The sequence below is a fragment of the Microcebus murinus genome, chromosome 28, assembly GCF_040939455.1.
Source record: "Microcebus murinus isolate Inina chromosome 28, M.murinus_Inina_mat1.0, whole genome shotgun sequence".
Lineage (NCBI taxonomy): Eukaryota > Metazoa > Chordata > Mammalia > Primates > Cheirogaleidae > Microcebus > Microcebus murinus.
The window spans coordinates 15,197,050-15,218,660 of record NC_134131.1 but is presented as its reverse complement, the minus strand read 5'-3'; the positions used below and the strand labels follow the sequence as shown (position 1 = coordinate 15,218,660).

Here is a 21,611-nt window from a genome sequence, read left to right as displayed (position 1 = left end):
TTTCACTAACGAAGGCACCGTAAAGACGTTCCTGAGACGTTTGTGAGGGTGGCAACTGAAAGAGGATTTTAAAGCTGACAGAAGAGGCGAGGAAAGGCACAGGAGATTTCCACACCCAGCAAGGAAGCCTTTCCCGAAATGGAAGAAAGAAACAAGCAAACAGAAACACCGGTAGCCCGCCCGGATCAGAGTCTGCTCCTTAGAGAAAGTACCCTGACCAGGTTCACCCGTGGGTCGCGAGCTAGCGGCATTCAGAAGAGCCAGGCCCGCAGCCTACGCAGAAGACACCTGCGCTCGGGTGTCTGTGGCGGCACAATTCACCATTGCAAAGATGTGGAAGCGACCCGAGTGCCCATCGATCCACGAGTGGATTAATAAAACGTGGCGCGTGCACACCACGGAGTGCTATTCAGCTATGAGAAACGGCGGTGAGCGGGCACCTCCCGTGTTCTCCTGGCCGGAGCTGGAACCCGTTCCAGTAAGCCAAGTATCCCAAGAGTGGACACAGGAGCACCACGTGCGCGTGCTCACCGGCAAATTGGTAGGAACCCATGGACACCTAAGTGGACGTAGAGGAATCACCTCCATCGGGTGGGGGGAGGTGATGGGCATACACACCCTTTAGGAATGGGGTGGGTGCGCACCGACTGGGGGATGGGCGCACTTGAAGCTCTGACCAGAGGGGGGAGGCGGGGAGAGGACAATGTACCTGACCTTAACATTGGTACCCCCACCATAGGCTGCTAAGACAACAGGGGGGAGGGGGGCACGGGCAATACATGGAACCTTAATACTTGTACTCCCATAATCTGCTTGAAAAGAGAGAGAGAAAAGAATGCAATAATGGAGGTAAGAGGCATTTTTTTTTTTTTTTTTGGAGACAGAGTCTCGCTTTGTTGCCCTGGCTAGAGTGAGTGCCATGGCGTCAGCCTAGCTCACAGCAACCTCAATCTCCTGGGCTCAAGCAATCCTGCTGCCTCAGCCTCCCAAGTAGCTGGGACTACAGGCATGCGCCACCGTGCCCGGCTAATTTTTTTTTTTTGTATATATATATATCTATATATCAGTTGGCCAATTAATTTCTTTCTATTTATAGTAGAGATGGGGGTCTCCCTCTTGCTCAGGCTGGTTTCGAACTCCTGACCTCGAGCAGTCCGCCCACCTCGGCCTCCCAGAGTGCTAGGATTACAGGCGTGAGCCAGCACGCCCGGCCAAGAGGCATTTTTTTTTTTTTTTTAAAATGACTCCGAAAAGAAAAGGAAAAGGGGGCCTGTCGAGCACGTCTGGGTGTGACTGTGCATCCCCCAACATCCGGTGCCACCACCAAAGATTCCTACGTGGAGCCCATAGAACGCCAAAATCAACGGGACGAGTTCTGGTCACAACTCCCTCAAAATGACATCCTGGCCTTCTTCTGCAACTCCCTCCCCTCTCAGACTCTCAAGGTTTCCTCCAGCGTGTCGGCTCCCACCGACCAGACCCTCGGTCTGAGACCCGACAGTCCAGATGCCACGCCTGCTGCCGCGTGGCGGCGGTGCTGCGGCTTGGGGCAAGAGGAGGCCCCACGGAGCGGGCTGGGGCGCCAGGCACCGTGGCGGGCGCTGAGGGCGGGGTTGCCCCCCACCCCCCACTGCCGCCGCGCTCTCCGAATGGGGACAGAACACGAGGCAAAAAAAAAAAAAAAAAAAAAAAGGCCTACGGCACCCGGTATTCCCAGGCGGTCTCCCATCCAAGTACTAACCAGGCCCGACCCTGCTTAGCTTCCGAGATCGGACGAGATCGGGCGCGTTCAGGGTGGTGTGGCCGTAGACGGCGGAGGGCGCCCCAGCCCCGCTCAAGAAGCCGAGCGTCTCTGCGCTTCCCCGCGCCTCCTCCCGCCCCAGGCCCCGCGCCCGCGCCGACCCACTCGGGGCCGGGCCGGGCTGGTTGAGTTCGCTGGCCGGGTCCCGAGGTCTCCACGGGGCTGGGGTGCCGGGCGTGGTGGGCTCGGCGGGGTGGGGGGCTGTCTTCACACACACACACACACACACACACACACTCACACACTGACACACACCAGATGCGCCTCCAGCCTCCACGGCTGGACCCGCCAAGGCGGAGACCTCCAGCCGCCCTCCTCTCCTGGCCTCGCCTCCCTCACCTACCCGCCCCCAACCCAGTGCGCCGCTGCTGCCTGCGCATGCGCGGGCGGTCGCCTTTGGCCCCAGGGGCCGCCCTCCAGCACAACCCCTTTCAGCTGCGCCCCCGCCCTGCGTGTGGGCTGCCGCCTATCCGCCCCGGACCGGGGCCGGGGCACAGCGCATAGGGGAGGGGAGCGAGTGTAGGGGCGTCTCTCGGGATGTGTGCCATGGGTGGGGTGTTTTGGGGGGCGCTGGAGAAATCAGTCCCCTCCATCTCCTACCTCTGGAAACCCCCCAAGCCCTTGCAGAACTGCCGGCACCGCTACCGTGGGGGCCGGGACCCTACTCTGTGTCCTCCTGTGGCCCAGTCCAGGGGGCCTGGGCCTGGCCGGGGCTGGATTGGACCCCAACCACCCTGGGGTGTGGACTTGCTAAAAATGGGCGATGAGAGATTTGGTTCCAGCTTCATTGAGGGTCATTTCACTAACGAAGGCACCGTAAAGACGTTCCTGAGACGTTTGTGAGGGTGGCAACTGAAAGAGGATTTTAAAGCTGACAGAAGAGGCGAGGAAAGGCACAGGAGATTTCCACACCCAGCAAGGAAGCCTTTCCCGAAATGGAAGAAAGAAACAAGCAAACAGAAACACCGGTAGCCCGCCCGGATCAGAGTCTGCTCCTTAGAGAAAGTACCCTGACCAGGTTCACCCGTGGGTCGCGAGCTAGCGGCATTCAGAAGAGCCAGGCCCGCAGCCTACGCAGAAGACACCTGCGCTCGGGTGTCTGTGGCGGCACAATTCACCATTGCAAAGATGTGGAAGCGACCCGAGTGCCCATCGATCCACGAGTGGATTAATAAAACGTGGCGCGTGCACACCACGGAGTGCTATTCAGCTATGAGAAACGGCGGTGAGCGGGCACCTCCCGTGTTCTCCTGGCCGGAGCTGGAACCCGTTCCAGTAAGCCAAGTATCCCAAGAGTGGACACAGGAGCACCACGTGCGCGTGCTCACCGGCAAATTGGTAGGAACCCATGGACACCTAAGTGGACGTAGAGGAATCACCTCCATCGGGTGGGGGGAGGTGATGGGCATACACACCCTTTAGGAATGGGGTGGGTGCGCACCGACTGGGGGATGGGCGCACTTGAAGCTCTGACCAGAGGGGGGAGGCGGGGAGAGGACAATGTACCTGACCTTAACATTGGTACCCCCACCATAGGCTGCTAAGACAACAGGGGGGAGGGGGGCACGGGCAATACATGGAACCTTAATACTTGTACTCCCATAATCTGCTTGAAAAGAGAGAGAGAAAAGAATGCAATAATGGAGGTAAGAGGCATTTTTTTTTTTTTTTTGGAGACAGAGTCTCGCTTTGTTGCCCTGGCTAGAGTGAGTGCCATGGCGTCAGCCTAGCTCACAGCAACCTCAATCTCCTGGGCTCAAGCAATCCTGCTGCCTCAGCCTCCCAAGTAGCTGGGACTACAGGCATGCGCCACCGTGCCCGGCTAATTTTTTTTTTTTTGTATATATATATATCTATATATCAGTTGGCCAATTAATTTCTTTCTATTTATAGTAGAGATGGGGGTCTCCCTCTTGCTCAGGCTGGTTTCGAACTCCTGACCTCGAGCAGTCCGCCCACCTCGGCCTCCCAGAGTGCTAGGATTACAGGCGTGAGCCAGCACGCCCGGCCAAGAGGCATTTTTTTTTTTTTTTTAAAATGACTCCGAAAAGAAAAGGAAAAGGGGGCCTGTCGAGCACGTCTGGGTGTGACTGTGCATCCCCCAACATCCGGTGCCACCACCAAAGATTCCTACGTGGAGCCCATAGAACGCCAAAATCAACGGGACGAGTTCTGGTCACAACTCCCTCAAAATGACATCCTGGCCTTCTTCTGCAACTCCCTCCCCTCTCAGACTCTCAAGGTTTCCTCCAGCGTGTCGGCTCCCACCGACCAGACCCTCGGTCTGAGACCCGACAGTCCAGATGCCACGCCTGCTGCCGCGTGGCGGCGGTGCTGCGGCTTGGGGCAAGAGGAGGCCCCACGGAGCGGGCTGGGGCGCCAGGCACCGTGGCGGGCGCTGAGGGCGGGGTTGCCCCCCACCCCCCACTGCCGCCGCGCTCTCCGAATGGGGACAGAACACGAGGCAAAAAAAAAAAAAAAAAAAAAAAAGGCCTACGGCACCCGGTATTCCCAGGCGGTCTCCCATCCAAGTACTAACCAGGCCCGACCCTGCTTAGCTTCCGAGATCGGACGAGATCGGGCGCGTTCAGGGTGGTGTGGCCGTAGACGGCGGAGGGCGCCCCAGCCCCGCTCAAGAAGCCGAGCGTCTCTGCGCTTCCCCGCGCCTCCTCCCGCCCCAGGCCCCGCGCCCGCGCCGACCCACTCGGGGCCGGGCCGGGCTGGTTGAGTTCGCTGGCCGGGTCCCGAGGTCTCCACGGGGCTGGGGTGCCGGGCGTGGTGGGCTCGGCGGGGTGGGGGGCTGTCTTCACACACACACACACACACACACACACACTCACACACTGACACACACCAGATGCGCCTCCAGCCTCCACGGCTGGACCCGCCAAGGCGGAGACCTCCAGCCGCCCTCCTCTCCTGGCCTCGCCTCCCTCACCTACCCGCCCCCAACCCAGTGCGCCGCTGCTGACTGCGCATGCGCGGGCGGTCGCCTTTGGCCCCAGGGGCCGCCCTCCAGCACAACCCCTTTCAGCTGCGCCCCCGCCCTGCGTGTGGGCTGCCGCCTATCCGCCCCGGACCGGGGCCGGGGCACAGCGCATAGGGGAGGGGAGCGAGTGTAGGGGCGTCTCTCGGGATGTGTGCCATGGGTGGGGTGTTTTGGGGGGCGCTGGAGAAATCAGTCCCCTCCATCTCCTACCTCTGGAAACCCCCCAAGCCCTTGCAGAACTGCCGGCACCGCTACCGTGGGGGCCGGGACCCTACTCTGTGTCCTCCTGTGGCCCAGTCCAGGGGGCCTGGGCCTGGCCGGGGCTGGATTGGACCCCAACCACCCTGGGGTGTGGACTTGCTAAAAATGGGCGATGAGAGATTTGGTTCCAGCTTCATTGAGGGTCATTTCACTAACGAAGGCACCGTAAAGACGTTCCTGAGACGTTTGTGAGGGTGGCAACTGAAAGAGGATTTTAAAGCTGACAGAAGAGGCGAGGAAAGGCACAGGAGATTTCCACACCCAGCAAGGAAGCCTTTCCCGAAATGGAAGAAAGAAACAAGCAAACAGAAACACCGGTAGCCCGCCCGGATCAGAGTCTGCTCCTTAGAGAAAGTACCCTGACCAGGTTCACCCGTGGGTCGCGAGCTAGCGGCATTCAGAAGAGCCAGGCCCGCAGCCTACGCAGAAGACACCTGCGCTCGGGTGTCTGTGGCGGCACAATTCACCATTGCAAAGATGTGGAAGCGACCCGAGTGCCCATCGATCCACGAGTGGATTAATAAAACGTGGCGCGTGCACACCACGGAGTGCTATTCAGCTATGAGAAACGGCGGTGAGCGGGCACCTCCCGTGTTCTCCTGGCCGGAGCTGGAACCCGTTCCAGTAAGCCAAGTATCCCAAGAGTGGACACAGGAGCACCACGTGCGCGTGCTCACCGGCAAATTGGTAGGAACCCATGGACACCTAAGTGGACGTAGAGGAATCACCTCCATCGGGTGGGGGGAGGTGATGGGCATACACACCCTTTAGGAATGGGGTGGGTGCGCACCGACTGGGGGATGGGCGCACTTGAAGCTCTGACCAGAGGGGGGAGGCGGGGAGAGGACAATGTACCTGACCTTAACATTGGTACCCCCACCATAGGCTGCTAAGACAACAGGGGGGAGGGGGGCACGGGCAATACATGGAACCTTAATACTTGTACTCCCATAATCTGCTTGAAAAGAGAGAGAGAAAAGAATGCAATAATGGAGGTAAGAGGCATTTTTTTTTTTTTTTTTTGGAGACAGAGTCTCGCTTTGTTGCCCTGGCTAGAGTGAGTGCCATGGCGTCAGCCTAGCTCACAGCAACCTCAATCTCCTGGGCTCAAGCAATCCTGCTGCCTCAGCCTCCCAAGTAGCTGGGACTACAGGCATGCGCCACCGTGCCCGGCTAATTTTTTTTTTTTTGTATATATATATATCTATATATCAGTTGGCCAATTAATTTCTTTCTATTTATAGTAGAGATGGGGGGTCTCCCTCTTGCTCAGGCTGGTTTCGAACTCCTGACCTCGAGCAGTCCGCCCACCTGGCCTCCCAGAGTGCTAGGATTACAGGCGTGAGCCAGCACGCCCGGCCAAGAGGCATTTTTTTTTTTTTTAAAAAATGACTCCGAAAAGAAAAGGAAAAGGGGGCCTGTCGAGCACGTCTGGGTGTGACTGTGCATCCCCCAACATCCGGTGCCACCACCAAAGATTCCTACGTGGAGCCCATAGAACGCCAAAATCAACGGGACGAGTTCTGGTCACAACTCCCTCAAAATGACATCCTGGCCTTCTTCTGCAACTCCCTCCCCTCTCAGACTCTCAAGGTTTCCTCCAGCGTGTCGGCTCCCACCGACCAGACCCTCGGTCTGAGACCCGACAGTCCAGATGCCACGCCTGCTGCCGCGTGGCGGCGGTGCTGCGGCTTGGGGCAAGAGGAGGCCCCACGGAGCGGGCTGGGGCGCCAGGCACCGTGGCGGGCGCTGAGGGCGGGGTTGCCCCCCACCCCCCACTGCCGCCGCGCTCTCCGAATGGGGACAGAACACGAGGCAAAAAAAAAAAAAAAAAAAAAAAAGGCCTACGGCACCCGGTATTCCCAGGCGGTCTCCCATCCAAGTACTAACCAGGCCCGACCCTGCTTAGCTTCCGAGATCGGACGAGATCGGGCGCGTTCAGGGTGGTGTGGCCGTAGACGGCGGAGGGCGCCCCAGCCCCGCTCAAGAAGCCGAGCGTCTCTGCGCTTCCCCGCGCCTCCTCCCGCCCCAGGCCCCGCGCCCGCGCCGACCCACTCGGGGCCGGGCCGGGCTGGTTGAGTTCGCTGGCCGGGTCCCGAGGTCTCCACGGGGCTGGGGTGCCGGGCGTGGTGGGCTCGGCGGGGTGGGGGGCTGTCTTCACACACACACACACACACACACACACACTCACACACTGACACACACCAGATGCGCCTCCAGCCTCCACGGCTGGACCCGCCAAGGCGGAGACCTCCAGCCGCCCTCCTCTCCTGGCCTCGCCTCCCTCACCTACCCGCCCCCAACCCAGTGCGCCGCTGCTGCCTGCGCATGCGCGGGCGGTCGCCTTTGGCCCCAGGGGCCGCCCTCCAGCACAACCCCTTTCAGCTGCGCCCCCGCCCTGCGTGTGGGCTGCCGCCTATCCGCCCCGGACCGGGGCCGGGGCACAGCGCATAGGGGAGGGGAGCGAGTGTAGGGGCGTCTCTCGGGATGTGTGCCATGGGTGGGGTGTTTTGGGGGGCGCTGGAGAAATCAGTCCCCTCCATCTCCTACCTCTGGAAACCCCCCAAGCCCTTGCAGAACTGCCGGCACCGCTACCGTGGGGGCCGGGACCCTACTCTGTGTCCTCCTGTGGCCCAGTCCAGGGGGCCTGGGCCTGGCCGGGGCTGGATTGGACCCCAACCACCCTGGGGTGTGGACTTGCTAAAAATGGGCGATGAGAGATTTGGTTCCAGCTTCATTGAGGGTCATTTCACTAACGAAGGCACCGTAAAGACGTTCCTGAGACGTTTGTGAGGGTGGCAACTGAAAGAGGATTTTAAAGCTGACAGAAGAGGCGAGGAAAGGCACAGGAGATTTCCACACCCAGCAAGGAAGCCTTTCCCGAAATGGAAGAAAGAAACAAGCAAACAGAAACACCGGTAGCCCGCCCGGATCAGAGTCTGCTCCTTAGAGAAAGTACCCTGACCAGGTTCACCCGTGGGTCGCGAGCTAGCGGCATTCAGAAGAGCCAGGCCCGCAGCCTACGCAGAAGACACCTGCGCTCGGGTGTCTGTGGCGGCACAATTCACCATTGCAAAGATGTGGAAGCGACCCGAGTGCCCATCGATCCACGAGTGGATTAATAAAACGTGGCGCGTGCACACCACGGAGTGCTATTCAGCTATGAGAAACGGCGGTGAGCGGGCACCTCCCGTGTTCTCCTGGCCGGAGCTGGAACCCGTTCCAGTAAGCCAAGTATCCCAAGAGTGGACACAGGAGCACCACGTGCGCGTGCTCACCGGCAAATTGGTAGGAACCCATGGACACCTAAGTGGACGTAGAGGAATCACCTCCATCGGGTGGGGGGAGGTGATGGGCATACACACCCTTTAGGAATGGGGTGGGTGCGCACCGACTGGGGGATGGGCGCACTTGAAGCTCTGACCAGAGGGGGGAGGCGGGGAGAGGACAATGTACCTGACCTTAACATTGGTACCCCCACCATAGGCTGCTAAGACAACAGGGGGGAGGGGGGCACGGGCAATACATGGAACCTTAATACTTGTACTCCCATAATCTGCTTGAAAAGAGAGAGAGAAAAGAATGCAATAATGGAGGTAAGAGGCATTTTTTTTTTTTTTTTTTGGAGACAGAGTCTCGCTTTGTTGCCCTGGCTAGAGTGAGTGCCATGGCGTCAGCCTAGCTCACAGCAACCTCAATCTCCTGGGCTCAAGCAATCCTGCTGCCTCAGCCTCCCAAGTAGCTGGGACTACAGGCATGCGCCACCGTGCCCGGCTAATTTTTTTTTTTTTGTATATATATATATCTATATATCAGTTGGCCAATTAATTTCTTTCTATTTATAGTAGAGATGGGGGGTCTCCCTCTTGCTCAGGCTGGTTTCGAACTCCTGACCTCGAGCAGTCCGCCCACCTGGCCTCCCAGAGTGCTAGGATTACAGGCGTGAGCCAGCACGCCCGGCCAAGAGGCATTTTTTTTTTTTTTAAAAAATGACTCCGAAAAGAAAAGGAAAAGGGGGCCTGTCGAGCACGTCTGGGTGTGACTGTGCATCCCCCAACATCCGGTGCCACCACCAAAGATTCCTACGTGGAGCCCATAGAACGCCAAAATCAACGGGACGAGTTCTGGTCACAACTCCCTCAAAATGACATCCTGGCCTTCTTCTGCAACTCCCTCCCCTCTCAGACTCTCAAGGTTTCCTCCAGCGTGTCGGCTCCCACCGACCAGACCCTCGGTCTGAGACCCGACAGTCCAGATGCCACGCCTGCTGCCGCGTGGCGGCGGTGCTGCGGCTTGGGGCAAGAGGAGGCCCCACGGAGCGGGCTGGGGCGCCAGGCACCGTGGCGGGCGCTGAGGGCGGGGTTGCCCCCCACCCCCCACTGCCGCCGCGCTCTCCGAATGGGGACAGAACACGAGGCAAAAAAAAAAAAAAAAAAAAAAAGGCCTACGGCACCCGGTATTCCCAGGCGGTCTCCCATCCAAGTACTAACCAGGCCCGACCCTGCTTAGCTTCCGAGATCGGACGAGATCGGGCGCGTTCAGGGTGGTGTGGCCGTAGACGGCGGAGGGCGCCCCAGCCCCGCTCAAGAAGCCGAGCGTCTCTGCGCTTCCCCGCGCCTCCTCCCGCCCCAGGCCCCGCGCCCGCGCCGACCCACTCGGGGCCGGGCCGGGCTGGTTGAGTTCGCTGGCCGGGTCCCGAGGTCTCCACGGGGCTGGGGTGCCGGGCGTGGTGGGCTCGGCGGGGTGGGGGGCTGTCTTCACACACACACACACACACACACACACACTCACACACTGACACACACCAGATGCGCCTCCAGCCTCCACGGCTGGACCCGCCAAGGCGGAGACCTCCAGCCGCCCTCCTCTCCTGGCCTCGCCTCCCTCACCTACCCGCCCCCAACCCAGTGCGCCGCTGCTGCCTGCGCATGCGCGGGCGGTCGCCTTTGGCCCCAGGGGCCGCCCTCCAGCACAACCCCTTTCAGCTGCGCCCCCGCCCTGCGTGTGGGCTGCCGCCTATCCGCCCCGGACCGGGGCCGGGGCACAGCGCATAGGGGAGGGGAGCGAGTGTAGGGGCGTCTCTCGGGATGTGTGCCATGGGTGGGGTGTTTTGGGGGGCGCTGGAGAAATCAGTCCCCTCCATCTCCTACCTCTGGAAACCCCCCAAGCCCTTGCAGAACTGCCGGCACCGCTACCGTGGGGGCCGGGACCCTACTCTGTGTCCTCCTGTGGCCCAGTCCAGGGGGCCTGGGCCTGGCCGGGGCTGGATTGGACCCCAACCACCCTGGGGTGTGGACTTGCTAAAAATGGGCGATGAGAGATTTGGTTCCAGCTTCATTGAGGGTCATTTCACTAACGAAGGCACCGTAAAGACGTTCCTGAGACGTTTGTGAGGGTGGCAACTGAAAGAGGATTTTAAAGCTGACAGAAGAGGCGAGGAAAGGCACAGGAGATTTCCACACCCAGCAAGGAAGCCTTTCCCGAAATGGAAGAAAGAAACAAGCAAACAGAAACACCGGTAGCCCGCCCGGATCAGAGTCTGCTCCTTAGAGAAAGTACCCTGACCAGGTTCACCCGTGGGTCGCGAGCTAGCGGCATTCAGAAGAGCCAGGCCCGCAGCCTACGCAGAAGACACCTGCGCTCGGGTGTCTGTGGCGGCACAATTCACCATTGCAAAGATGTGGAAGCGACCCGAGTGCCCATCGATCCACGAGTGGATTAATAAAACGTGGCGCGTGCACACCACGGAGTGCTATTCAGCTATGAGAAACGGCGGTGAGCGGGCACCTCCCGTGTTCTCCTGGCCGGAGCTGGAACCCGTTCCAGTAAGCCAAGTATCCCAAGAGTGGACACAGGAGCACCACGTGCGCGTGCTCACCGGCAAATTGGTAGGAACCCATGGACACCTAAGTGGACGTAGAGGAATCACCTCCATCGGGTGGGGGGAGGTGATGGGCATACACACCCTTTAGGAATGGGGTGGGTGCGCACCGACTGGGGGATGGGCGCACTTGAAGCTCTGACCAGAGGGGGGAGGCGGGGAGAGGACAATGTACCTGACCTTAACATTGGTACCCCCACCATAGGCTGCTAAGACAACAGGGGGGAGGGGGGCACGGGCAATACATGGAACCTTAATACTTGTACTCCCATAATCTGCTTGAAAAGAGAGAGAGAAAAGAATGCAATAATGGAGGTAAGAGGCATTTTTTTTTTTTTTTTGGAGACAGAGTCTCGCTTTGTTGCCCTGGCTAGAGTGAGTGCCATGGCGTCAGCCTAGCTCACAGCAACCTCAATCTCCTGGGCTCAAGCAATCCTGCTGCCTCAGCCTCCCAAGTAGCTGGGACTACAGGCATGCGCCACCGTGCCCGGCTAATTTTTTTTTTTTTGTATATATATATATCTATATATCAGTTGGCCAATTAATTTCTTTCTATTTATAGTAGAGATGGGGGTCTCCCTCTTGCTCAGGCTGGTTTCGAACTCCTGACCTCGAGCAGTCCGCCCACCTCGGCCTCCCAGAGTGCTAGGATTACAGGCGTGAGCCAGCACGCCCGGCCAAGAGGCATTTTTTTTTTTTTTTAAAATGACTCCGAAAAGAAAAGGAAAAGGGGGCCTGTCGAGCACGTCTGGGTGTGACTGTGCATCCCCCAACATCCGGTGCCACCACCAAAGATTCCTACGTGGAGCCCATAGAACGCCAAAATCAACGGGACGAGTTCTGGTCACAACTCCCTCAAAATGACATCCTGGCCTTCTTCTGCAACTCCCTCCCCTCTCAGACTCTCAAGGTTTCCTCCAGCGTGTCGGCTCCCACCGACCAGACCCTCGGTCTGAGACCCGACAGTCCAGATGCCACGCCTGCTGCCGCGTGGCGGCGGTGCTGCGGCTTGGGGCAAGAGGAGGCCCCACGGAGCGGGCTGGGGCGCCAGGCACCGTGGCGGGCGCTGAGGGCGGGGTTGCCCCCCACCCCCCACTGCCGCCGCGCTCTCCGAATGGGGACAGAACACGAGGCAAAAAAAAAAAAAAAAAAAAAAAAGGCCTACGGCACCCGGTATTCCCAGGCGGTCTCCCATCCAAGTACTAACCAGGCCCGACCCTGCTTAGCTTCCGAGATCGGACGAGATCGGGCGCGTTCAGGGTGGTGTGGCCGTAGACGGCGGAGGGCGCCCCAGCCCCGCTCAAGAAGCCGAGCGTCTCTGCGCTTCCCCGCGCCTCCTCCCGCCCCAGGCCCCGCGCCCGCGCCGACCCACTCGGGGCCGGGCCGGGCTGGTTGAGTTCGCTGGCCGGGTCCCGAGGTCTCCACGGGGCTGGGGTGCCGGGCGTGGTGGGCTCGGCGGGGTGGGGGGCTGTCTTCACACACACACACACACACACACACACACTCACACACTGACACACACCAGATGCGCCTCCAGCCTCCACGGCTGGACCCGCCAAGGCGGAGACCTCCAGCCGCCCTCCTCTCCTGGCCTCGCCTCCCTCACCTACCCGCCCCCAACCCAGTGCGCCGCTGCTGCCTGCGCATGCGCGGGCGGTCGCCTTTGGCCCCAGGGGCCGCCCTCCAGCACAACCCCTTTCAGCTGCGCCCCCGCCCTGCGTGTGGGCTGCCGCCTATCCGCCCCGGACCGGGGCCGGGGCACAGCGCATAGGGGAGGGGAGCGAGTGTAGGGGCGTCTCTCGGGATGTGTGCCATGGGTGGGGTGTTTTGGGGGGCGCTGGAGAAATCAGTCCCCTCCATCTCCTACCTCTGGAAACCCCCCAAGCCCTTGCAGAACTGCCGGCACCGCTACCGTGGGGGCCGGGACCCTACTCTGTGTCCTCCTGTGGCCCAGTCCAGGGGGCCTGGGCCTGGCCGGGGCTGGATTGGACCCCAACCACCCTGGGGTGTGGACTTGCTAAAAATGGGCGATGAGAGATTTGGTTCCAGCTTCATTGAGGGTCATTTCACTAACGAAGGCACCGTAAAGACGTTCCTGAGACGTTTGTGAGGGTGGCAACTGAAAGAGGATTTTAAAGCTGACAGAAGAGGCGAGGAAAGGCACAGGAGATTTCCACACCCAGCAAGGAAGCCTTTCCCGAAATGGAAGAAAGAAACAAGCAAACAGAAACACCGGTAGCCCGCCCGGATCAGAGTCTGCTCCTTAGAGAAAGTACCCTGACCAGGTTCACCCGTGGGTCGCGAGCTAGCGGCATTCAGAAGAGCCAGGCCCGCAGCCTACGCAGAAGACACCTGCGCTCGGGTGTCTGTGGCGGCACAATTCACCATTGCAAAGATGTGGAAGCGACCCGAGTGCCCATCGATCCACGAGTGGATTAATAAAACGTGGCGCGTGCACACCACGGAGTGCTATTCAGCTATGAGAAACGGCGGTGAGCGGGCACCTCCCGTGTTCTCCTGGCCGGAGCTGGAACCCGTTCCAGTAAGCCAAGTATCCCAAGAGTGGACACAGGAGCACCACGTGCGCGTGCTCACCGGCAAATTGGTAGGAACCCATGGACACCTAAGTGGACGTAGAGGAATCACCTCCATCGGGTGGGGGGAGGTGATGGGCATACACACCCTTTAGGAATGGGGTGGGTGCGCACCGACTGGGGGATGGGCGCACTTGAAGCTCTGACCAGAGGGGGGAGGCGGGGAGAGGACAATGTACCTGACCTTAACATTGGTACCCCCACCATAGGCTGCTAAGACAACAGGGGGGAGGGGGGCACGGGCAATACATGGAACCTTAATACTTGTACTCCCATAATCTGCTTGAAAAGAGAGAGAGAAAAGAATGCAATAATGGAGGTAAGAGGCATTTTTTTTTTTTTTTTGGAGACAGAGTCTCGCTTTGTTGCCCTGGCTAGAGTGAGTGCCATGGCGTCAGCCTAGCTCACAGCAACCTCAATCTCCTGGGCTCAAGCAATCCTGCTGCCTCAGCCTCCCAAGTAGCTGGGACTACAGGCATGCGCCACCGTGCCCGGCTAATTTTTTTTTTTTTGTATATATATATATCTATATATCAGTTGGCCAATTAATTTCTTTCTATTTATAGTAGAGATGGGGGTCTCCCTCTTGCTCAGGCTGGTTTCGAACTCCTGACCTCGAGCAGTCCGCCCACCTCGGCCTCCCAGAGTGCTAGGATTACAGGCGTGAGCCAGCACGCCCGGCCAAGAGGCATTTTTTTTTTTTTTTTAAAATGACTCCGAAAAGAAAAGGAAAAGGGGGCCTGTCGAGCACGTCTGGGTGTGACTGTGCATCCCCCAACATCCGGTGCCACCACCAAAGATTCCTACGTGGAGCCCATAGAACGCCAAAATCAACGGGACGAGTTCTGGTCACAACTCCCTCAAAATGACATCCTGGCCTTCTTCTGCAACTCCCTCCCCTCTCAGACTCTCAAGGTTTCCTCCAGCGTGTCGGCTCCCACCGACCAGACCCTCGGTCTGAGACCCGACAGTCCAGATGCCACGCCTGCTGCCGCGTGGCGGCGGTGCTGCGGCTTGGGGCAAGAGGAGGCCCCACGGAGCGGGCTGGGGCGCCAGGCACCGTGGCGGGCGCTGAGGGCGGGGTTGCCCCCCACCCCCCACTGCCGCCGCGCTCTCCGAATGGGGACAGAACACGAGGCAAAAAAAAAAAAAAAAAAAAAAAGGCCTACGGCACCCGGTATTCCCAGGCGGTCTCCCATCCAAGTACTAACCAGGCCCGACCCTGCTTAGCTTCCGAGATCGGACGAGATCGGGCGCGTTCAGGGTGGTGTGGCCGTAGACGGCGGAGGGCGCCCCAGCCCCGCTCAAGAAGCCGAGCGTCTCTGCGCTTCCCCGCGCCTCCTCCCGCCCCAGGCCCCGCGCCCGCGCCGACCCACTCGGGGCCGGGCCGGGCTGGTTGAGTTCGCTGGCCGGGTCCCGAGGTCTCCACGGGGCTGGGGTGCCGGGCGTGGTGGGCTCGGCGGGGTGGGGGGCTGTCTTCACACACACACACACACACACACACACACTCACACACTGACACACACCAGATGCGCCTCCAGCCTCCACGGCTGGACCCGCCAAGGCGGAGACCTCCAGCCGCCCTCCTCTCCTGGCCTCGCCTCCCTCACCTACCCGCCCCCAACCCAGTGCGCCGCTGCTGCCTGCGCATGCGCGGGCGGTCGCCTTTGGCCCCAGGGGCCGCCCTCCAGCACAACCCCTTTCAGCTGCGCCCCCGCCCTGCGTGTGGGCTGCCGCCTATCCGCCCCGGACCGGGGCCGGGGCACAGCGCATAGGGGAGGGGAGCGAGTGTAGGGGCGTCTCTCGGGATGTGTGCCATGGGTGGGGTGTTTTGGGGGGCGCTGGAGAAATCAGTCCCCTCCATCTCCTACCTCTGGAAACCCCCCAAGCCCTTGCAGAACTGCCGGCACCGCTACCGTGGGGGCCGGGACCCTACTCTGTGTCCTCCTGTGGCCCAGTCCAGGGGGCCTGGGCCTGGCCGGGGCTGGATTGGACCCCAACCACCCTGGGGTGTGGACTTGCTAAAAATGGGCGATGAGAGATTTGGTTCCAGCTTCATTGAGGGTCATTTCACTAACGAAGGCACCGTAAAGACGTTCCTGAGACGTTTGTGAGGGTGGCAACTGAAAGAGGATTTTAAAGCTGACAGAAGAGGCGAGGAAAGGCACAGGAGATTTCCACACCCAGCAAGGAAGCCTTTCCCGAAATGGAAGAAAGAAACAAGCAAACAGAAACACCGGTAGCCCGCCCGGATCAGAGTCTGCTCCTTAGAGAAAGTACCCTGACCAGGTTCACCCGTGGGTCGCGAGCTAGCGGCATTCAGAAGAGCCAGGCCCGCAGCCTACGCAGAAGACACCTGCGCTCGGGTGTCTGTGGCGGCACAATTCACCATTGCAAAGATGTGGAAGCGACCCGAGTGCCCATCGATCCACGAGTGGATTAATAAAACGTGGCGCGTGCACACCACGGAGTGCTATTCAGCTATGAGAAACGGCGGTGAGCGGGCACCTCCCGTGTTCTCCTGGCCGGAGCTGGAACCCGTTCCAGTAAGCCAAGTATCCCAAGAGTGGACACAGGAGCACCACGTGCGCGTGCTCACCGGCAAATTGGTAGGAACCCATGGACACCTAAGTGGACGTAGAGGAATCACCTCCATCGGGTGGGGGGAGGTGATGGGCATACACACCCTTTAGGAATGGGGTGGGTGCGCACCGACTGGGGGATGGGCGCACTTGAAGCTCTGACCAGAGGGGGGAGGCGGGGAGAGGACAATGTACCTGACCTTAACATTGGTACCCCCACCATAGGCTGCTAAGACAACAGGGGGGAGGGGGGCACGGGCAATACATGGAACCTTAATACTTGTACTCCCATAATCTGCTTGAAAAGAGAGAGAGAAAAGAATGCAATAATGGAGGTAAGAGGCATTTTTTTTTTTTTTTTTTGGAGACAGAGTCTCGCTTTGTTGCCCTGGCTAGAGTGAGTGCCATGGCGTCAGCCTAGCTCACAGCAACCTCAATCTCCTGGGCTCAAGCAATCCTGCTGCCTCAGCCTCCCAAGTAGCTGGGACTACAGGCATGCGCCACCGTGCCCGGCTAATTTTTTTTTTTTTGTATATATATATATCTATATATCAGTTGGCCAATTAATTTCTTTCTATTTATAGTAGAGATGGGGGGTCTCCCTCTTGCTCAGGCTGGTTTCGAACTCCTGACCTCGAGCAGTCCGCCCACCTGGCCTCCCAGAGTGCTAGGATTACAGGCGTGAGCCAGCACGCCCGGCCAAGAGGCATTTTTTTTTTTTTTAAAAAATGACTCCGAAAAGAAAAGGAAAAGGGGGCCTGTCGAGCACGTCTGGGTGTGACTGTGCATCCCCCAACATCCGGTGCCACCACCAAAGATTCCTACGTGGAGCCCATAGAACGCCAAAATCAACGGGACGAGTTCTGGTCACAACTCCCTCAAAATGACATCCTGGCCTTCTTCTGCAACTCCCTCCCCTCTCAGACTCTCAAGGTTTCCTCCAGCGTGTCGGCTCCCACCGACCAGACCCTCGGTCTGAGACCCGACAGTCCAGATGCCACGCCTGCTGCCGCGTGGCGGCGGTGCTGCGGCTTGGGGCAAGAGGAGGCCCCACGGAGCGGGCTGGGGCGCCAGGCACCGTGGCGGGCGCTGAGGGCGGGGTTGCCCCCCACCCCCCACTGCCGCCGCGCTCTCCGAATGGGGACAGAACACGAGGCAAAAAAAAAAAAAAAAAAAAAAAGGCCTACGGCACCCGGTATTCCCAGGCGGTCTCCCATCCAAGTACTAACCAGGCCCGACCCTGCTTAGCTTCCGAGATCGGACGAGATCGGGCGCGTTCAGGGTGGTGTGGCCGTAGACGGCGGAGGGCGCCCCAGCCCCGCTCAAGAAGCCGAGCGTCTCTGCGCTTCCCCGCGCCTCCTCCCGCCCCAGGCCCCGCGCCCGCGCCGACCCACTCGGGGCCGGGCCGGGCTGGTTGAGTTCGCTGGCCGGGTCCCGAGGTCTCCACGGGGCTGGGGTGCCGGGCGTGGTGGGCTCGGCGGGGTGGGGGGCTGTCTTCACACACACACACACACACACACACACACTCACACACTGACACACACCAGATGCGCCTCCAGCCTCCACGGCTGGACCCGCCAAGGCGGAGACCTCCAGCCGCCCTCCTCTCCTGGCCTCGCCTCCCTCACCTACCCGCCCCCAACCCAGTGCGCCGCTGCTGACTGCGCATGCGCGGGCGGTCGCCTTTGGCCCCAGGGGCCGCCCTCCAGCACAACCCCTTTCAGCTGCGCCCCCGCCCTGCGTGTGGGCTGCCGCCTATCCGCCCCGGACCGGGGCCGGGGCACAGCGCATAGGGGAGGGGAGCGAGTGTAGGGGCGTCTCTCGGGATGTGTGCCATGGGTGGGGTGTTTTGGGGGGCGCTGGAGAAATCAGTCCCCTCCATCTCCTACCTCTGGAAACCCCCCAAGCCCTTGCAGAACTGCCGGCACCGCTACCGTGGGGGCCGGGACCCTACTCTGTGTCCTCCTGTGGCCCAGTCCAGGGGGCCTGGGCCTGGCCGGGGCTGGATTGGACCCCAACCACCCTGGGGTGTGGACTTGCTAAAAATGGGCGATTAGAGATTTGGTTCCAGCTTCATTGAGGGTCATTTCACTAACGAAGGCACCGTAAAGACGTTCCTGAGACGTTTGTGAGGGTGGCAACTGAAAGAGGATTTTAAAGCTGACAGAAGAGGCGAGGAAAGGCACAGGAGATTTCCACACCCAGCAAGGAAGCCTTTCCCGAAATGGAAGAAAGAAACAAGCAAACAGAAACACCGGTAGCCCGCCCGGATCAGAGTCTGCTCCTTAGAGAAAGTACCCTGACCAGGTTCACCCGTGGGTCGCGAGCTAGCGGCATTCAGAAGAGCCAGGCCCGCAGCCTACGCAGAAGACACCTGCGCTCGGGTGTCTGTGGCGGCACAATTCACCATTGCAAAGATGTGGAAGCGACCCGAGTGCCCATCGATCCACGAGTGGATTAATAAAACGTGGCGCGTGCACACCACGGAGTGCTATTCAGCTATGAGAAACGGCGGTGAGCGGGCACCTCCCGTGTTCTCCTGGCCGGAGCTGGAACCCGTTCCAGTAAGCCAAGTATCCCAAGAGTGGACACAGGAGCACCACGTGCGCGTGCTCACCGGCAAATTGGTAGGAACCCATGGACACCTAAGTGGACGTAGAGGAATCACCTCCATCGGGTGGGGGGAGGTGATGGGCATACACACCCTTTAGGAATGGGGTGGGTGCGCACCGACTGGGGGATGGGCGCACTTGAAGCTCTGACCAGAGGGGGGAGGCGGGGAGAGGACAATGTACCTGACCTTAACATTGGTACCCCCACCATAGGCTGCTAAGACAACAGGGGGGAGGGGGGCACGGGCAATACATGGAACCTTAATACTTGTACTCCCATAATCTGCTTGAAAAGAGAGAGAGAAAAGAATGCAATAATGGAGGTAAGAGGCATTTTTTTTTTTTTTTTGGAGACAGAGTCTCGCTTTGTTGCCCTGGCTAGAGTGAGTGCCATGGCGTCAGCCTAGCTCACAGCAACCTCAATCTCCTGGGCTCAAGCAATCCTGCTGCCTCAGCCTCCCAAGTAGCTGGGACTACAGGCATGCGCCACCGTGCCCGGCTAATTTTTTTTTTTTTGTATATATATATATCTATATATCAGTTGGCCAATTAATTTCTTTCTATTTATAGTAGAGATGGGGGTCTCCCTCTTGCTCAGGCTGGTTTCGAACTCCTGACCTCGAGCAGTCCGCCCACCTCGGCCTCCCAGAGTGCTAGGATTACAGGCGTGAGCCAGCACGCCCGGCCAAGAGGCATTTTTTTTTTTTTTTTAAAATGACTCCGAAAAGAAAAGGAAAAGGGGGCCTGTCGAGCACGTCTGGGTGTGACTGTGCATCCCCCAACATCCGGTGCCACCACCAAAGATTCCTACGTGGAGCCCATAGAACGCCAAAATCAACGGGACGAGTTCTGGTCACAACTCCCTCAAAATGACATCCTGGCCTTCTTCTGCAACTCCCTCCCCTCTCAGACTCTCAAGGTTTCCTCCAGCGTGTCGGCTCCCACCGACCAGACCCTCGGTCTGAGACCCGACAGTCCAGATGCCACGCCTGCTGCCGCGTGGCGGCGGTGCTGCGGCTTGGGGCAAGAGGAGGCCCCACGGAGCGGGCTGGGGCGCCAGGCACCGTGGCGGGCGCTGAGGGCGGGGTTGCCCCCCACCCCCCACTGCCGCCGCGCTCTCCGAATGGGGACAGAACACGAGGCAAAAAAAAAAAAAAAAAAAAAAAGGCCTACGGCACCCGGTATTCCCAGGCGGTCTCCCATCCAAGTACTAACCAGGCCCGACCCTGCTTAGCTTCCGAGATCGGACGAGATCGGGCGCGTTCAGGGTGGTGTGGCCGTAGACGGCGGAGGGCGCCCCAGCCCCGCTCAAGAAGCCGAGCGTCTCTGCGCTTCCCCGCGCCTCCTCCCGCCCCAGGCCCCGCGCCCGCGCCGACCCACTCGGGGCCGGGCCGGGCTGGTTGAGTTCGCTGGCCGGGTCCCGAGGTCTCCACGGGGCTGGGGTGCCGGGCGTGGTGGGCTCGGCGGGGTGGGGGGCTTTCTTCACACACACACACACACACACACACACACTCACACACTGACACACACCAGATGCGCCTCCAGCCTCCACGGCTGGACCCGCCAAGGCGGAGACCTCCAGCCGCCCTCCTCTCCTGGCCTCGCCTCCCTCACCTACCCGCCCCCAACCCAGTGCGCCGCTGCTGCCTGCGCATGCGCGGGCGGTCGCCTTTGGCCCCAGGGGCCGCCCTCCAGCACAACCCCTTTCAGCTGCGCCCCCGCCCTGCGTGTGGGCTGCCGCCTATCCGCCCCGGACCGGGGCCGGGGCACAGCGCATAGGGGAGGGGAGCGAGTGTAGGGGCGTCTCTCGGGATGTGTGCCATGGGTGGGGTGTTTTGGGGGGCGCTGGAGAAATCAGTCCCCTCCATCTCCTACCTCTGGAAACCCCCCAAGCCCTTGCAGAACTGCCGGCACCGCTACCGTGGGGGCCGGGACCCTACTCTGTGTCCTCCTGTGGCCCAGTCCAGGGGGCCTGGGCCTGGCCGGGGCTGGATTGGACCCCAACCACCCTGGGGTGTGGACTTGCTAAAAATGGGCGATGAGAGATTTGGTTCCAGCTTCATTGAGGGTCATTTCACTAACGAAGGCACCGTAAAGACGTTCCTGAGACGTTTGTGAGGGTGGCAACTGAAAGAGGATTTTAAAGCTGACAGAAGAGGCGAGGAAAGGCACAGGAGATTTCCACACCCAGCAAGGAAGCCTTTCCCGAAATGGAAGAAAGAAACAAGCAAACAGAAACACCGGTAGCCCGCCCGGATCAGAGTCTGCTCCTTAGAGAAAGTACCCTGACCAGGTTCACCCGTGGGTCGCGAGCTAGCGGCATTCAGAAGAGCCAGGCCCGCAGCCTACGCAGAAGACACCTGCGCTCGGGTGTCTGTGGCGGCACAATTCACCATTGCAAAGATGTGGAAGCGACCCGAGTGCCCATCGATCCACGAGTGGATTAATAAAACGTGGCGCGTGCACACCACGGAGTGCTATTCAGCTATGAGAAACGGCGGTGAGCGGGCACCTCCCGTGTTCTCCTGGCCGGAGCTGGAACCCGTTCCAGTAAGCCAAGTATCCCAAGAGTGGACACAGGAGCACCACGTGCGCGTGCTCACCGGCAAATTGGTAGGAACCCATGGACACCTAAGTGGACGTAGAGGAATCACCTCCATCGGGTGGGGGGAGGTGATGGGCATACACACCCTTTAGGAATGGGGTGGGTGCGCACCGACTGGGGGATGGGCGCACTTGAAGCTCTGACCAGAGGGGGGAGGCGGGGAGAGGACAATGTACCTGACCTTAACATTGGTACCCCCACCATAGGCTGCTAAGACAACAGGGGGGAGGGGGGCACGGGCAATACATGGAACCTTAATACTTGTACTCCCATAATCTGCTTGAAA

General features: G+C 59.9%; 8 non-coding genes across 8 annotated transcripts; all 8 read right to left on the bottom strand.

Annotated features, from left to right (window-relative positions):
* Positions 1-1,692: 1,692 nt before the first annotated feature.
* On the bottom strand, positions 1,693-1,811 carry LOC142865420 (5S ribosomal RNA). Its single transcript, XR_012915700.1, has one exon. It is a non-coding gene; the product is annotated as a 5S ribosomal RNA (ribosomal RNA).
* Positions 1,812-4,291: 2,480 nt separating this feature from the next.
* LOC142865409 (5S ribosomal RNA) lies at positions 4,292-4,410 on the bottom strand. Its single transcript, XR_012915699.1, has one exon. It is a non-coding gene; the product is annotated as a 5S ribosomal RNA (ribosomal RNA).
* A 2,482-nt stretch (positions 4,411-6,892) lies between these two features.
* LOC142865398 (5S ribosomal RNA) lies at positions 6,893-7,011 on the bottom strand. The gene has a single exon (XR_012915698.1). It is a non-coding gene; the product is annotated as a 5S ribosomal RNA (ribosomal RNA).
* A 2,481-nt stretch (positions 7,012-9,492) lies between these two features.
* On the bottom strand, positions 9,493-9,611 carry LOC142865387 (5S ribosomal RNA). Its single transcript, XR_012915690.1, has one exon. It is a non-coding gene; the product is annotated as a 5S ribosomal RNA (ribosomal RNA).
* A 2,479-nt stretch (positions 9,612-12,090) lies between these two features.
* On the bottom strand, positions 12,091-12,209 carry LOC142865376 (5S ribosomal RNA). The gene has a single exon (XR_012915679.1). It is a non-coding gene; the product is annotated as a 5S ribosomal RNA (ribosomal RNA).
* Positions 12,210-14,688: 2,479 nt separating this feature from the next.
* Positions 14,689-14,807, bottom strand: LOC142865364 (5S ribosomal RNA). Its single transcript, XR_012915667.1, has one exon. It is a non-coding gene; the product is annotated as a 5S ribosomal RNA (ribosomal RNA).
* A 2,481-nt stretch (positions 14,808-17,288) lies between these two features.
* On the bottom strand, positions 17,289-17,407 carry LOC142865353 (5S ribosomal RNA). The gene has a single exon (XR_012915656.1). It is a non-coding gene; the product is annotated as a 5S ribosomal RNA (ribosomal RNA).
* A 2,479-nt stretch (positions 17,408-19,886) lies between these two features.
* LOC142865342 (5S ribosomal RNA) lies at positions 19,887-20,005 on the bottom strand. Its single transcript, XR_012915645.1, has one exon. It is a non-coding gene; the product is annotated as a 5S ribosomal RNA (ribosomal RNA).
* Between the last annotated feature and the right edge of the window lie 1,606 nt (positions 20,006-21,611).